We start from the raw sequence: 17,483 nt of genomic DNA on the forward strand, positions 1-17,483 counted from the left end.
CCTCCCACTGGTGAGCTTAAAAACTTGGCATCTGCCTCTATCAGAGTTGTTGGTCACTTCCATCCAACAGATAGTCTACTCCTCGGGTGTCTATGCAACTACTGAAGGGTTTGCAAGATATGTATACAACTGTCTGACTATCAGCCCCTCTGGACATACTTGGTCCACACCCATGCTGATCCTGTCTCTGCTCCCTCAGCTACTGTCCTGCTGGTTGACTTGATCTCTTTTCTAGTGAACCCTGAGATATACAACTGTGTGTCATCTACACAACTGTGGAAAGCAAGTTTATGCTCTCTAATGAAGTCTCCAAAGGGGAAGCATGTATAAGGAGAATAATAGGGGACCAAGACAGCTTCCCTGAACAAAAGTAAAAGTGAATGCAGACAAATCTCAAGGTTGTATATTTTATACATACTTTGATAATAAATGTACTTTGAATCTTGAATCAGAACTGAGACTGTTGGCATCAGTGCTGAGCCTGAGGTTGCTGATAATTTTGGTTTTGCATGCCACCCACAGTGATTATTTCAAAACGCATTCAGGTGCTAGGGCCATAACAATTGTGAGGTCCTCCAACTCACCATAAATATTTTATAATGGAGTAGCAGCTGTCTTGAGCCTGGTATGTGTTTTCAGGATTTTTTATCTTCTACTTGAAGAGGGGTGAAGAGAAGAGAGAATGACATGCCTTGTCCTGCACTGAGCGGGCTGGACAAGATGAGAAGGAATGCAGGATGCTGTCAGGCAGCAAAAGGCAGGTCCAGCTCAAATTTTAAGAGGTGGTGTTGGGTCCCCTCACTCACTTCCTTCCCTGTCCCTAACAAGCTTCCACTACACTCTGCACCAAGACATCTACCTCTGTGAGTCACACAGTTGCCACACCTTGGCATCAGGCAGTGAGGTGAAGTCCAGGACAGACTTTTCTGGAGTGATCCCAGAGAGACAGGATCGTAGCACAGCCTCTCTCCATCTGCACCTTCAAGTCATTGCCGAAGACCAACCAACTTCAGGAATTACTGTTATCCTGCAGGAGCCAAACGCATCTCTCGATGGACTGGCAACTGCCTGCCAGATAACAGGGGGAAGGTGAGAGAACCAATGAGAGGAGTAGGTGGGGGCTTACAGGGGAGTGTCAGAGGGCTGGGAGGGTGAGGCTCAATGATATGGCGAGGCAAGTTTATAGCGAATTACCCTGGGAGGTAGATGAATACACATGGGGGTTGCAGGATAATTCTTCAACTAGGCCTGCAGTGAGGGGCAGAGGGTCAGAAGTAAACAGTAAATGATGGCAATGTCTATGTGTCCTCCTCTGTCTCCCGACACCGGCTGTCAGCCACACCGTCCTCTCCCCACTCTGGGAGTGGGCACTGAACACACTGCCCCTCCCCGTCTGGAACTGGGCATTGTTCATGCAGTCCTCTCCGATAAGGTGTGGTGTTTGTCGTGTGTATTAGGTTCATGTGATTAAAACCATCGCACACATTCTGGGTCAGACACAGACTGAAGCTCCTCTGTTCCTGTCCCACTGAAGATGACGTGAAAAGGAGAAATTTGAGACGGGAAGAGAACGCTTGTACTGTCTCTGCGTTCAACACCTTGAGGCAACTTCTATGTTATTGGACATGCTGTTTGTCAGTGAGTTCTATATCGACTAAACCGCGTGGGAAATAAGAGCGGGGAGGAAAATTCTCACCCAGTGTCTGAGTAAGAGGGGACTATCCACAAAGAAACGTTCTGGAGAGAAAAAGGCTGAGGGAAGACCCAAGAGAAACTTGTAAGATTATGATAGGCAGAGATAGAATAGACTGCTGGAATATTTTCCCCTGTGCTTGAATTGTATAATACTGGATATCATGCGTTTGATGTGAAAGGAGTAAATTCACAGAAAATGTGCAGGGCATGTGTAATAGAGGGCTTTGTGTCAAGCCAAGGTATTTCTAAGATAGGGAGATATTTGGCACAGCTTTGTGGGCCGAAGGGCCTGTGTTGTGCTGTATGTTTCTATGTTATTTTTTTATGTTTCCAACATGTGAAGTGGTGTGAACCTATAATCCAGACAGGGATGGTGATAGGTGGTTCAGAGACTCTTAGCTGTGCACATGAATCTGCAGAGAATGGAGATTCAGTTCGGCATTCAGTTACTTGTTTAAGTTGTTCAACACAAAATAGTGGGCCAAAGGTCCTGTTCCTGTACAATATTCCCCAAAGGAGAAATTAGCATTTAATTATCCCAAGATTCGACACATCCTGGGGCGAGAAATTTTGCTGCGCCCTCCTACAACCAATGGGCAGCAACTTATTAAAACCAAACTGTCTTTACTGCTCTTGATGCTGCCTTTATTTATTTCCATTGTTTGTTTTAACTTCTGTTGATAGACTTGGGACAAGGCCAGTTCTCCAATTGATGACGAATCTCTGCTCCTGAGTATATCATGCACGGTTCTGGACCTCATTTCCTTGGATCAGACCGCAGCGGGTGAACTGTTCACCACAAAGGTACGTTTCAGGAAATTCACAATCTCTTTCCACTGTGTTCCTAGTCCTGTTGCAGCTGTGACAGTCCATCTACAATTCTGACGGACGAGCAGCAAGACAAGGAATCTCATACAGTGGGAACCCAGACAAGCTTTTCTCTCCTGTTTGAAAATTTTGATTGAATCTTGTACAGCAGGACTGCCAATCATGAATTAAATCCAGAAAGGCGCACAGTCGTGCACCGAGCAACAATTGCCTAGCTTTGAAATTTCTTTCCACAGGGTTCCCAGTCCTGTTGCAGGGGTTTCAGCCTTTCAAAACGGAACGTGCAGTCGGCCGAGGATTCATGATAGGAACCAAGACAAGCCTTTGTACCCTGCTGGATGCCCCTGGAACATTAGTTACAGGTACTGAGGGTTTGGCAGTGGGAATGTCAAACGTGGCTTAAATTGGGAAAGAGCTGTTTTAGACTCACACTGTCAGAACTGTCTGCGATTCCAATTTCCATACCATCTGGGTTAGACCCACACTTGGAGCACCGCACACAGTTCCATCCTCCATAATCCCCAGTCAGTACTCCAGGAGCACTGTGCACAGTGCCTTCCTCCCTGTGCCTGGGTCAGAAACACTGGAAGCACAGTGCATGTGTGGGAAATTGGAAAACTTGTTCTTAAACATTCTGATCTCCTTCCACTGTCTGGAATACCAGCAAACAATCATTCCCACCTCCCTGCCCATCCACCCCCACCTCTCAGACCCAGAACCTTCAGCCTTACAGAGTGACTGCAGAGGAAGAGATGTGGCATGCGAAACAACTTGTTGAATCGGTTTATTACTTGCATCAGCATCCCAGGCACACAGCATCAGCAATGCAGCATTCCCAGGTAAATATAACAAATTATGGACCACAGTGCAGTGCAGGAACAGGCTACTCAGCCCATGATGTTGTGATGAACTTTTAACCACCTTCTACTTGCACAACATCCACATAAAATGGTTCCAACACGTGAAGTGGTGTGTGCCTGTAATCCAGTCAGTGATGGTAATAGGTGGTTAAGGGGCTCTTAGCTGTGCACATGAATCTGCAGAGAATGGAGATTCAGTTAGGCATTCGGTTACTTGTTTAATTTGTTCAACACAATATAGTGGGCCAAAGGTCCTGTTCCTGTACAATATTCCCCAAAGGAGAAATTAGCATTTAATTATCCCAAGATTCAACACATCCTGGGGCGAGAAATTTTGCTGCGCCCTCCTACAACCAATGGGCAGCAACTTATTAAAACCAAACTGTCTTTACTGCTCTTGATACTGCCTTTATATATTTCCATTGTTTGCGGTGTTTTTCATGTGTATTTGGTTCATGTGATTAAAACCATCATGCACTTTCTGGGTTAGACACAGAGTGAAGATCCTCTGTTCCTGTCCCACTGAAGATGACGTGAAAAGGAGAAATTTGAGACGGGAAGAGAACGCTTGTACTGTCTCTGCATTCAACACCTTGAGGCAACTTCTGTGTTATTGGACATGTTGTTTGTCAGTGAGTTCTCCATCGACTAAACCGCGTGGGAAGTAAGAGCGGGGAGGAAAATTCTCACCCAGTGTCTGAGTAAGAGGGGACTATCCACAAAGAAACGTTCTGGAGAGAAAAAGGCTGAGGGAAGACCCAAGAGAAACTTGTAAGATTATGATAGGCAGAGATAGAATAGACTGCTGGAATATTTTCCCCTGTGCTTGAATTGTATAATACTGGATATCATGCGTTTGATGTGAAAGGTGTAAATTTACAGAAAATGTGCAGGGCATGTGTAATAGAGGGCTTTGTGTCAAGCCAAGGTATTTCTAAGATAGGGAGATATTTGGCACAGCTTTGTGGGCCGAAGGGCCTGTGTTGTGCTGTATGTTTCTATGTTATTTTTTTATGTTTCCAACATGTGAAGTGGTGTGAACCTATAATCCAGACAGGGATGGTGATAGGTGGTTCAGAGACTCTTAGCTGTGCACATGAATCTGCAGAGAATGGAGATTCAGTTCGGCATTCAGTTACTTGTTTAAGTTGTTCAACACAATATAGTGGGCCAAAGGTCCTGTTCCTGTACAATATTCCCCAAAGGAGAAATTAGCATTTAATTATCCCAAGATTCGACACATCCTGGGGCAGGAAATTTTGCTGCGCCCTCCTACAACCAATGGGCAGCAACTTATTAAAACCAAACTGTCTTTACTGCTCTTGATGCTGCCTTTATTTATTTCCATTGTTTGTTTTAACTTCTGTTGATAGACTTGGGACAAGGCCAGTTCTCCAATTGATGACGAATCTCTGCTCCTGAGTATATCATGCACGGTTCTGGACCTCATTTCCTTGGATCAGACCGCAGCGGGTGAACTGTTCACCACAAAGGTACGTTTCAGGAAATTCACAATCTCTTTCCACTGTGTTCCTAGTCCTGTTGCAGCTGTGACAGTCCATCTACAATTCTGATGGACGAGCAGCAAGACAAGGAATCTCATACAGTGGGAACCCAGACAAGCTTTTCTCTCCTGTTTGAAAATTTTGATTGAATCTTGTACAGCAGGACTGCCAATCATGAATTAAATCCAGAAAGGCGCACAGTCGTGCACCGAGCAACAATTGCCAAGCTTTGAAATTTCTTTCCACAGGGTTCCCAGTCCTGTTGCAGGGGTTGCAGCCTTTCAGAACGGAACGTGCAGTCGGCCGAGGATTCATGATAGGAACCAAGACAAGCCTTTGTACCCTGCTGGATGCCCCTGGAACATTAGTTACAGGTACTGAGGGTTTGGCAGTGGGAATGTCAAACGTGGCTTAAATTGGGAAAGAGCTGTTTTAGACTCACACTGTCAGAACTGTCTGCGATTCCAATTTCCATACCATCTGGGTTAGACCCACACTTGGAGCACCACACACAGTTCCATCCTCCATAATCCCCAGTCAGTACTCCAGGAGCACTGTGCACAGTGCCTTCCTCCCTGTGCCTGGGTCAGAAACACTGGAAGCACAGTGCATGTGTGGGAAATTGGAAAACTTGTTCTTAAACATTCTGATCTCCTTCCACTGTCTGGAATACCAGCAAACAATCATTCCCACCTCCCTGCCCATCCACCCCCACCTCTCAGACCCAGAACCTTCAGCCTTACAGAGTGACTGCAGAGGAAGAGATGTGGCATGCGAAACAACTTGTTGAATCGGTTTATTACTTGCATCAGCATCCCAGGCACACAGCATCAGCAATGCAGCATTCCCAGGTAAATATAACAAATTATGGACCACAGTGCAGTGCAGGAACAGGCTACTCAGCCCATGATGTTGTGATGAACTTTTAACCACCTTCTACTTGCACAACATCCACATAAAATGGTTCCAACACGTGAAGTGGTGTGTGCCTGTAATCCAGTCAGTGATGGTAATAGGTGGTTAAGGGGCTCTTAGCTGTGCACATGAATCTGCAGAGAATGGAGATTCAGTTAGGCATTCGGTTACTTGTTTAATTTGTTCAACACAATATAGTGGGCCAAAGGTCCTGTTCCTGTAAAATATTCCCCAAAGGAGAAATTAGCATTTAATTATCCCAAGATTCAACACATCCTGGGGCGAGAAATTTTGCTGCGCCCTCCTACAACCAATGGGCAGCAACTTATTAAAACCAAACTGTCTTTACTGCTCTTGATACTGCCTTTATATATTTCCATTGTTTGCGGTGTTTTTCATGTGTATTTGGTTCATGTGATTAAAACCATCATGCACTTTCTGGGTTAGACACAGAGTGAAGATCCTCTGTTCCTGTCCCACTGAAGATGACGTGAAAAGGAGAAATTTGAGACGGGAAGAGAACGCTTGTACTGTCTCTGCATTCAACACCTTGAGGCAACTTCTGTGTTATTGGACATGTTGTTTGTCAGTGAGTTCTCCATCGACTAAACCGCGTGGGAAGTAAGAGCGGGGAGGAAAATTCTCACCCAGTGTCTGAGTAAGAGGGGACTATCCACAAAGAAACGTTCTGGAGAGAAAAAGGCTGAGGGAAGACCCAAGAGAAACTTGTAAGATTATGATAGGCAGAGATAGAATAGACTGCTGGAATATTTTCCCCTGTGCTTGAATTGTATAATACTGGATATCATGCGTTTGATGTGAAAAGTGTAAATTTACAGAAAATGTGCAGGGCATGTGTAATAGAGGGCTTTGTGTCAAGCCAAGGTATTTCTAAGATAGGGAGATATTTGGCACAGCTTTGTGGGCCGAAGGGCCTGTGTTGTGCTGTATGTTTCTATGTTATTTTTTTATGTTTCCAACATGTGAAGTGGTGTGAACCTATAATCCAGACAGGGATGGTGATAGGTGGTTCAGAGACTCTTAGCTGTGCACATGAATCTGCAGAGAATGGAGATTCAGTTCGGCATTCAGTTACTTGTTTAAGTTGTTCAACACAATATAGTGGGCCAAAGGTCCTGTTCCTGTACAATATTCCCCAAAGGAGAAATTAGCATTTAATTATCCCAAGATTCGACACATCCTGGGGCAGGAAATTTTGCTGCGCCCTCCTACAACCAATGGGCAGCAACTTATTAAAACCAAACTGTCTTTACTGCTCTTGATGCTGCCTTTATTTATTTCCATTGTTTGTTTTAACTTCTGTTGATAGACTTGGGACAAGGCCAGTTCTCCAATTGATGACGAATCTCTGCTCCTGAGTATATCATGCACGGTTCTGGACCTCATTTCCTTGGATCAGACCGCAGCGGGTGAACTGTTCACCACAAAGGTACGTTTCAGGAAATTCACAATCTCTTTCCACTGTGTTCCTAGTCCTGTTGCAGCTGTGACAGTCCATCTACAATTCTGATGGACGAGCAGCAAGACAAGGAATCTCATACAGTGGGAACCCAGACAAGCCTTTGTCTCCTGATTTGAAAATTTTGATTGAGTCTTGTACAGCAGGACTGCCAATCATGGATTAAATCCAGAAAGGCGCACAGTCGTGCACCGAGCAAAATTGCCTAGCTTTGAAATTTCTTTCCACAGGGTTCCCAGTCCTGTTGCAGGGGTGGCAGCCCATCAACACTGAACGTGCAGTTGGGCATGGAATCACATATGTAATAGGAACCAAGACAAGCCTGTGCTCCCTGCTGGATGCCCCTGGAACATTAGTTACAGGTACTGAAGGTTTGGCAGTGGGACTGATAATCATGGCTTAAATCTGCAAAGAACAGCTGCAGACTCTCACTGAGAGAACTGTCTGTGATTCCCATTTCCATATCCTCTGGGTCAGACCCACACTTGGAGCACCACACACAGTTCCTGCCTCCATAATCCCTGGTCAGCACTGCAGGAGCTCTGTGCAGTCATCTCTGCATGACTCACACCATGAGCACTGTGCACAGTTCCCTCCTCCCGTGCCCAGGTTAGGAACACTGGGAGCACAGTGAATGTGTGGGAAATTGAAAAAGTTATTTTTAAACATTCTGACCTCCTTCCACTCTCCACAGTATGATTCACGACTTGCTGATAGTACCTTGCCATTTTCTGTCACCCCTCGCCTGTCATCGAGAGAATCCACAACACCAGATTCTGCTCCAATTGTACATGTAATTCCCTTTGGGCATTACTGGGCAGAAATCTATGAACCTCTATAGGCATTCAGCAAAAATGGAAAAACTCATCAACCTGGAATGTCAGTCACATGTAGTGAGGATTCGGCAGTGAATTGTAGAATGTGGGTTAAATCTGGAAAGACCATGCACTTTTCTGTCTCCCTATCACAAGGTCAGACCCACAGAAGGAGTTCCCATCTCCATAATCCCATGGGTTAGAAATAAACCACAGCCTCCTACCAATGTGGGAATTCTGGAAAATTTCTTTTTCTTTGGAGATTCTAACCCCTCTCCCATTCCCAGTATATGAGCCACCACGTGCCTATGTAGCACTGCCATTCTCTATCTCTCCTTGCCTCAACTCGAGAGTGTCTCTGGCATGGCATCATCCTGTGACTATGCTCACTGCAACCTCTGGGCTGTCATTGGCCAGTTATTTTGTCCATGGGTGTGTCCACGTCCTGATGTAGGAGAATAGTGGTGTTAATGATGAATCTGAGTTGTATACTGCATACATTCTTTGACAATAAATGTACCTTGAACCTTAGTGCAGTCAGGTACAGTTGGTAAGGACAACATTGGCGCTGATGCAGTCCCACTTCATCCTAGCCCTGACCACGATGGTCAATGGCCACGCTCCCACATCCCGTAGGAGAACCACCATTATGCAACCTCTGCAGTCAGCTGTCAGGCCTACACCAGCCATGCACGGTCATGGCAACTGGCCACTGGAGAGGTCTGCTTTGCAATTACTTTCCACAAGGTTCCCTGTCCTGCTACAATTGTGACAGATGGTCTACCATTCCAGAGGTGAAGCAGCAGGGGAATGAATCACGTGGATTTTCAGAGTTGGAAATCACGTCTGCGGTGCCGACACCACCTTCCTGTCGTCTGGTAAATGGCCGCTGCAGATGCCTGCTCATCCCCATCCGGGCCCAGGACATCGTTCATCCTCGGCACCTCCCTCCAGTGGAAGAGAACACCAGATATGATGGGGCAAGGGGGAGGACAAAACGCAGGCCTGATGGAGAAGAATGCTCCAGCAGGGATGTAATTAAAGATCTCGGTCACTCACCCATTTCCCTCCACTACCCCCGAAAGGTTCTGAGTGTCAGGTGCAGAGCCTGAATCAACAGCTGACAGGACAGGTTTCTTCTTCCACCCCAGTCCCAAACAGCCAGTTGGTCTGGATGTCCTGCACTGATCTTGAGTGCTGGGCCAACTTCTACTTACCAAAGAAGTGGTAGCTGCTGAGGGAGCGCCAGCCCAAGGCCACAATGTCCAGAGGGCCCCATGGGTCCAGGTCAAGAGGGATTGGTTCTTCAGAAGGAAGAGGGTGTTGTTTGGCTCCACTGGACCAGGTCCACGGGCACAGCTTAGTTCTAGACTCCTTCAAAGTGTCCTCTGATTCCGAGTGACTCTGTATGTGTTTTTAGAGGAAGGAGAGAGGAAAGGGAGAAGGGAATGAGATCTTCTGTATTAAACAATAATGTCTCAGGGACTGGTGGGCTTGTGACATGTCTGCACCACCATCCATCCACACTTTCCCATCCTCAACGAGCCCCTCACCACCAATCCACCTCCCCCATGCACCCTCCCTCCCTATCCCCAATTCCCCCACCCTCAAACAGCCCCATCCTCACCGTGACCCTTGCTCCCTCCTCCCCACCCCCATGTCCCTCATACCCTCTCCCTACCCCCTCCAGCCTCAGCCCACCTCACTCCTTCTGACCTGCCCCACCCTCCCCTTTCTCCCCACCTCCCCTCAGGAGTGATCATTCCCTGGTCCTCTCTCCCCACTATCTCCCAGATGACGCTGCCCCCCACTTCCCCTTCACACAGAGAAGGAGCGGCCCGAGATCGAGCGGGCGTGGCTCTACAATGAAAGAAAATGTGTGTCGAATAGCAGAATCAGGCCCCTGCCTCATGCCCGGGGTGGGGCATTGAGCTGTCGGGCGCGGCGGGCCGAGAAGGTGCCGACGGACGGAGACGGGAACCCGGGGCAGCCGAGCAGCCGTTTCTGTGGAGGTCATCGGGCACGAGAGGAGCCTTTCGGCGGGATTGAGATATCGCGAGAGTGAGCGCGAGATTTAAACAAACGAGCAGGTCCTTCGGAAAGAGCAGCGTGAAATGGTGATGATGGTGCAGTGTGGGAGAGAGGTAGGAATATAAATTATATAGTTAGGGAAATGCAAGCAGCTATTAATGAAGAAGTGATATGGGGCCATCAGTGTGGGCTCAGATTTTCCATTGCAAAGACTTGCGTTGCTTTTTTTTTTCTGAAAAGAACATTGCCCCCACAATTGATTTCAATTTATATGTTAAATCTTGTATTGAGTCAGTGATAAAGTTTCTTGGTATGTGGATGGACATAAGGCTAACTTGGAAGGTCCATGTCAATAAAAATCTGCAGATACGTAAATAATGTCCTTAATGTGCTCAAGTTGATGATTTGGGTCTGATGAGGGTGCGAGTGGGAGGTCACTTAAATGTATTTTTCTTTAATCAAATCTGTCTTTGATTATGGATGTATTGCTTCTGGGTCAGCCTCACCAGCGGTCTTAAAGCCCGTTAGATGAAGTTCAAATTCAATCATTGAGATTATGTTGTGGTGCTATTAAATCATCCCCAATTTCAGCATTACTAGTGGAAATGGATTAAGTACCTTTACATCTACACAGGTTACAGTTAGCGATGGTTTATTGGGTTAATGTAAGAGGACATAAAGCTGGTCCTAAAATATTGCCAACATCAGTCGTGTTGTGACTACTGTATAGAAGAAGACTAATATCTTTATTGTCATTGTTGTGGAGCAATGAAACACAGTTTAGCAGCTCAACGTTTTGCAGCATGACAAACAATATATACATAAAATAAACTCTAAAACCTCAGGAGTGCAGTCCAAAATTAATAATATATGGATGGGGGGGCGGGGGGGGGGGTGGTAGGGCTATTGCACACCTGCCATTCCTGGAAGTGTGATGCATTTAGCTGCCGCCGTCTTAGAGGGGGGCAGGAGAAGGGAAGGGGGTGTTAGACATTTCACTGCTTGTTGGTAGAAGCTGTTAAGGAGTCTCTTTGTTTTCGTCTTTAATGCTCTGTATCTCTTCCCAGAAGGTAGAGGGGAAAACAGGTGATGTCCAGGATGAGTGGGATCCTTTGAAATACAAGTAGCCTTCTTTTGAAGTCTGCCAGTATAAATGTCTCTGAGGGAGGGTAATGTTGTGCCAATAACCCGCTCTGCTACCCTCACCACCCGCTGCAAGTCCTTCCTGTTCTGTTCTGTGCAGCTGGCAAACCACACTGCACAGCAATACGTCAGGAGGCTCTCTATAGTTGTCCGATAGAAGTTGATCAGCAAGTGATGAGGGAGGAGAGCGTGCTTTAGCTTCCTTAGGAAGTAGAGGCTCTGTTGGGCCTTCCCCACCTGATAAGAGATATGGGCGGTCCAGGTGAGGTCAGCTGAGATGTGGTCGCCGAGGAACTTTAAACTCTGTACTCTCTCCACCTCTTTCCCGTATATGTGCAGAGCAGAGTGCTCGACGCGCTTTAATCTCTTGAAATCTACTATCAGCTCCTTGGTTTTTGTGATGTTCAAGTCCAGGTTATTATGACAACACCATTCTGTCAAATGCTGTACCTCCTCCCTATAGGCTGTCTCATCACAGTCTGATATGATACCTATTAGGGTGGTATCGTCAGCAAATTTGATACGCAAGGTATTCAGTTTTGGGTGGATGGAAAATGAATGGGCAGAAAATCTTGGGTTCTTTGATGTGAAATATGGTCCCAGTGTACCCCTTTCTGTCACTACTCCATGGTTTTCCCCTTTGCCGGTGGTTGACTTTAGCCTTCAAGAAAAGATCAAGATGACAATTGATTGTACATCCGTGGTACAGGCAATTCAGCAATACATGCAAGGCAGACATTGTGGATTCTTCCACATCTACACAGTTAATTCAAAAGACCCAGTGACAGGTCGATCAGGTGTCTCTGATTATGTTCCAAAGGTTCAGGTGATTATTAAGATTATCATACAAAGTGTCTGTATTCATGGCTGAGATGGTTGCTATCATTTTAATCTTGGAATGGGTCGGAGAAGTACATCCTGATTATGTACATCCATGCTCTGATTTGATCTGTTTTGACATCTATTAAAAAACGTACTTCAAATTGTAGGTCAGATGTTCTTCTTGATGAAAACCCCTGGTTTCCTTGGGTTGTGCTAGTCCAGGGAATACACACTCTGGTCCTGCCAAATCCATGAGATTTGGACGGTGCTCCCACCTCAAACCTCGGTTTGTGTGGAGACCGTGTATTTTGCTCCCCTGGTATATCTCAGTGCCAAGAAATAACAGCCTGCTGCATGCGATTATATGAATTATATTTATGAATGTTAACTGAACTAAAGGGTTTGTAAAGAAAAGAACAAAAAGGGCCCATTATAATTAAACAGTCAAATGTGCATAAGTTGGAGCTCAGCTCTTCCCAAAGTTATATTCACCGATACTCAGTAGACCTCTGCACCTTGCTCCATCAAATGATAGTCCCCCACCAGGTCGAATCCTACAATCGGTTCTCTCCAGTGTCTTCTTTCTTCATGTCCCTCCAAACCAAGACCCCAGATCACACTGTCAGGCACACGAGAAAAAAACCCGCTCCCCAGGTTGGATGGCTCTCATTCCAAAGCACCTGTTATCTCCAACCATAATCCAAACACCGCTCCTACAGAAACACCATTACATTAATAGTGAAACCTCTATCAGGGTGTTACATTGAGATTGGACAACATCTGTTGAAGCTGCAGGGTTGCACGTACATTTCATATGGGTCCCTGCCCTTGTTGGGGTTGAAGGAAACAAGGTGCCAGACCTTCCAGCCAAGCAATTACTTCAAATTAAGGAACTAAATGTGGTGTCTTTGCATAAAGGGGAAGCAAAAGCCATGAAATTCAGAGAGGCAGTAGGGGCCACGAGAAGGCCTTGGCGAGCAGGATTAAAGATAACCCCAAGGCATTCTACAAGGCTGTGAAGAGCAAGAGGATAAGACTAATCAAGTGTGATAGTGGAAAAGTGTATATGGAAACAGAGGAGATAGCTGAGGTACTTTATGAATACTTTGCTTCAGTATTCATTACGGAAAAGGATCTTGGCGATTGTGGGGTTGACTTACAGCTGATTGAAAAGCTTGAGCATGTAGACATTAAGAAAGAGGATGTGCTGGAGCTTTTGGAAAGCATCAAGTTGGATAAGTCTCTGGGATCGGATGAGATGTACCCCAGGCTACTGTGGAAGGCGAGGGAGGAGATTGCTGAGCCTCTCGCAATGATCTTTCTATTATCAATGGGGACGGGGGAGATTCTGGAGGATTGGAGGGTTGCAGATGTTGTTCCCCTATTCAAGAAAGGGAGTAGAGATAGCCCAAGAAATTAAATGCCAGTGACTCTTACTTCAGTGGTTGGTAAGTTGATGGAAAAGATCCTGAGAGGCAAAATTTATGAACATTTGGAGAGGCATAATATGATTCGGAATAGTCAGCATGGCTTTGTCAAAGGCAGGTTTTGCTTTCCGAGCCTGATTGAATTTTCTGAGTATGTGACCAAATATTTTGATGAAGGTAGAGTAGTAGATGTAGTGTATATGGATTTCAGCAAGGCATTTGATAAGCTACCCCATGCAAGGCTTATTGAGAAAGTAAGGAGGCATGGGATCGAAGGGGACCTTGTTTTGTGGATCCAGAATTGGCTTGCCCACAGAAGGCAAAGAGTGGTTGTAGACGGGTTATATTCTGCATGGAGGTTGGTGACCAGTGGTGTGCCTCAGGGATCTGTCCTGGGATCCCTTTTCTTTGTGATTTTTATAGATGACCTGGATGAGGAAACGGAGGGATGGGTGAGTGAAGGATACAAAGGTTGGTGGTGTTGTGGATAGTGTGGAGAGCTGTCAGAGATTCCAGCAGGACATCGGTAGAATGCAAAACTGGGTTGAAAAGTGGCAGATGGAGTTCAACCCAGATAAGTGTGAGGTGGTTCATTTTGGTAAGTCAAATGTTATGGCATCCGTTAGTCTTGCGAGACCATGGATCTGCGCCTGGAAAGTCCTCACTCTCCAAGGCGCAGGGCTGGGCAAGGTTGTATGGAAGACCAGAAGTTGCCCATGCTGCAAGTCTCCCCTCTCCACGACACCAATGTTGTCCAAGGGAAGGGCATTTGGCCCCATACAGCTTGGCACTAGTGTTGTCACAGAGCAATGTGTGATTAAGTGCCTTGCTGAAGAACACAACAAGTTGCCTCGTCTGCGGCTCGAACTCATGACCTTCAGGTCGCTAGTCCAATGCCTTAACCTCTTGGCCACATGCCCACACTAAGTCAAATATGATGGCAGAATATTGTATGAATAGTAAGACACTTGGCAGTGTGGAGGATCAGAGTGATCTTGGGGTCCAAGTCCATAGGATGCTCAAAGCAGCTGCGCAGGTTGACTCTGTGGTTAAGAAGGCATACAGTGTATTGGCCTTCATTAATCATGAAACTGAATTAGGAGCTGAGAGGTAATGTTGCAGCTGTATTGGACCCTGGTCAGGCCCCACTTGGAGTGCTGTGCTCATTTCTGGTCGCTTCACTACAGGAAGCATGTGGAAGCCATAGAAAGGGTGCTGGGGAGATTTACAAGGATGTTGCCTGGATTGGGGTGCATGCCTTATGAAAACAGGTTGAGTGAACGCTGCCTTTTCTCCTTGGAGTGACGGAGGATGAGGGGTGACCTGATAGAGGTGTAGAAGATGATGAGAGGCATTGATTGTGTGGATAGTCAGAGGCTTTTTCCCAGGGCTGAAATGGTTGCCACAAGAGGACAAGGTTTAAGGTGCTGGGGAGGAGATACAGAGGAGATGTCAGAGGTAAGTTTTTTCACTCAGAGAGTGGTGAGTGCGTGGAATGGGCTGCCGGCAACGATGGTGGAGGCGGATACGATAGGGTCTTTTAAGAGACTTTTGGATAGGTTCATGGAGCTTAGAAAAATAGAGGGCTGTGGGTAAGCCTTGTAATTTCTAAGGTAGGGATATGTTCGGCACAACTTTGTGGGCAGAAGGGCCTGTATTGTGCTGTAGGTTTTCTTTGTTTCTGAATGGATGTCTCTCTCTTCTGAGGCTGTGTCCTCTGGTCCTAGATTCACCAAGTGTAGGAAACATCCTCTCTACATCTGCTCTGCCCATTCGATATTCAACAGGTTTCAATGAGATCACCCTTATTATAACATTAAACACAGCAAATACAACACAGCAAAAGGACACTTGGCCCACAATGTTATTCTGAACCAGCTAAAAAGCAAATCAAAAACACCCAAACAATAATTTCTCCTGCCAACACAATACCCATATCCCTCCATCTTACTTACACCCATGTGCCTATCCAAACATCTCTGAAAAGTCTCTAATGCATTTGCCCCTACCATTATACCAGGCAGCGCATTCCAGTCATCCACCACTCTGAGACAAAAAAGCTTTCTCCTCACATTCCCCATGAACCCTACCCCATTTCACCTTCACAACATGGTCTCTGAACCAGCCAGCATTCTGGTGAACCTCTTCTATATCCTCTCCAAAGACTCAACATCCTTCTTAGAGTGGGGTGACCAGAACTGTGTGCAATACTTCAGATGTGGCCTATAAAGTTGCAACCTAACCTCTTCACATTTGAAGAGTTGACTAAAATCCATGTAGACAATATGCACTGCCCTACCATCATCAATCTCTCTTTTCTTTCTTCTAAACTCCAGTGAGTACAGGCCCAGAGCCATCAAATGCTTCCGATATGTTAACCCTTCCATTCCTGGAATCATTCTCGTGTAGCTTCTCTGGAACCTATCCAATGCCAGCACATCTTCGATAAGGGGCCCAAAATTGCTCACAATACGCCAGATGTTGGCTGACCAATACCTTATAAAGCTTCAGTGTCATGTCTTTGTTCTTATATTCTCATCCTCCTGCAATGAATGCATTTATTGTATTTGCCTTCCTTACAATCAACTCAATCTGCAAATTAACCTTTACAGATTCCGAAGCAACGCACACAAACCGCTAGAGGAACTCAGCAGGTCAGGGAGCATCTCATTTTCTTTACTGCCTGTTGCACTGTGACCTTTAGGGCAGCAACGAAGGTCCTCCATTTCTGGTGGTGTTCATGGCTTCCTTCATCATGTCAGTAGATCCTCAGTTTTCACTCCTGTCAGTCCTGCAAGTCCTGGGTGGAGACTCAGGAATACGATCACAACCAAATGTAGAAGGATTCTTCATTGCTGTTTCCATAACAACTTTGTTTAACCAGAGTTGTTTGCCCTGAGCTGAACCCCTGAACCTGGAGGACCTGTGGACCACTCTTAGTCTGGTCTCTGCTCTTTGACCTACACGGCATGGGTGACCCTACCAGGCGCCAAAGCATAAACCCTGGCCCCTGACAACAGAGCTCTCTGAGTCATTGAGGCACACATGCCTCCATACCAGGACAAGGTTGTGGTCCTCTTGGAGGAGACCTCATCCATGTTGACGTTTCAGGACTGAGAGGGAAGGGGGTAAGATGCCTGAATAAAAAGGTAGTGGGAGGGGAAAGATGGCAGTTGGAAGGTGAGGTGATGGCTGAAGCCAGGTGGGAGGGAAAGGTCAAGGATTGGAGAAGAAAGAATCTGATAGGAGAGGAGAGTGGACAATAGGAGAAAGGGAAGGAGGAGGGGACCCAGGGGGAAGTAATGGGCTGGTGAGGAGAAATGAAAGGTCAGAGTGGGGAATAGAGGAATGGGAGTGGGGGGTGTGGTTTTGGTCACCGGAAGGAGAAATCGATGTTCATGCCATCAGGTTGGAGGGTAACCAGACAGAATATAAGGTGTTGCTCCACTCCTTGAGGGTGGCCTCATCTTGGGCACGAAAGGAGGCCATGAATTGACATGGCAGAATGGGAATCTGAATTGAAATGTTTGACCACCAGGAAGTCCCGCTTGTGATGGATGATGTGCAGGTGCTCGATGAAGGGGTCCCCCACTTTACGAGGGGGCTCAACAGTGCAGAGGAGGCTGCATTTTGGAACACTGAACACAACAGACAACCCCAGCAGATTTGCAGGTGAAGTGTTGCCTCATTTGGAAGGAGTGTTCAGGACCCTGAATGGAGGTGAGGGAGGAGGCGTATAGGTAGCTGTAGAACTTGAGCTGCTTGCCAGGTTAAGTGCCTGGAGGGAGGTTAGTGGGGAGGGACAAATGGACAAGGGAATAACGGAGGGAGTGATCCCTATGGAAAGTGGGAGAGGGGTAGGGAGGAAAAGAAATGATCAGTGGTAGAATCCCTGCACAAGGGATTTCAGGAATCCTGTGCAAGGACTCCCACATCTCTTTCCACCTCTGATTTTTGAATTT

The 17,483-nt window shown here is 46.4% G+C and overlaps 2 long non-coding RNA genes across 4 annotated transcripts; both read left to right on the top strand.

Annotated features, from left to right (window-relative positions):
* Positions 1-2,383: 2,383 nt before the first annotated feature.
* On the top strand, positions 2,384-10,017 carry LOC140191649 (uncharacterized). Of its 3 annotated transcripts, none has more exons than XR_011883867.1 (9): positions 2,384-2,499; positions 2,760-2,885; positions 3,874-4,015; positions 4,757-4,876; positions 5,137-5,262; positions 6,251-6,392; positions 7,134-7,253; positions 7,514-7,645; positions 9,893-10,017. It is a non-coding gene; the product is annotated as an uncharacterized lncRNA (long non-coding RNA). The 3 variants fall into 3 exon arrangements; XR_011883866.1 differs by having other exon boundaries at positions 9,925-10,017; XR_011883868.1 differs by lacking the exon at positions 7,514-7,645 and having other exon boundaries at positions 9,925-10,017.
* Positions 10,018-10,161: 144 nt separating this feature from the next.
* Positions 10,162-17,187, top strand: LOC140191882 (uncharacterized). Its single transcript, XR_011883951.1, has 3 exons — positions 10,162-10,242; positions 16,134-16,175; positions 17,060-17,187. It is a non-coding gene; the product is annotated as an uncharacterized lncRNA (long non-coding RNA).
* Positions 17,188-17,483: the final 296 nt, after the last annotated feature.

The sequence above is a fragment of the Mobula birostris genome, chromosome X, assembly GCF_030028105.1.
Source record: "Mobula birostris isolate sMobBir1 chromosome X, sMobBir1.hap1, whole genome shotgun sequence".
NCBI classification, from domain to species: Eukaryota; Metazoa; Chordata; class Chondrichthyes; order Myliobatiformes; family Myliobatidae; genus Mobula; species Mobula birostris.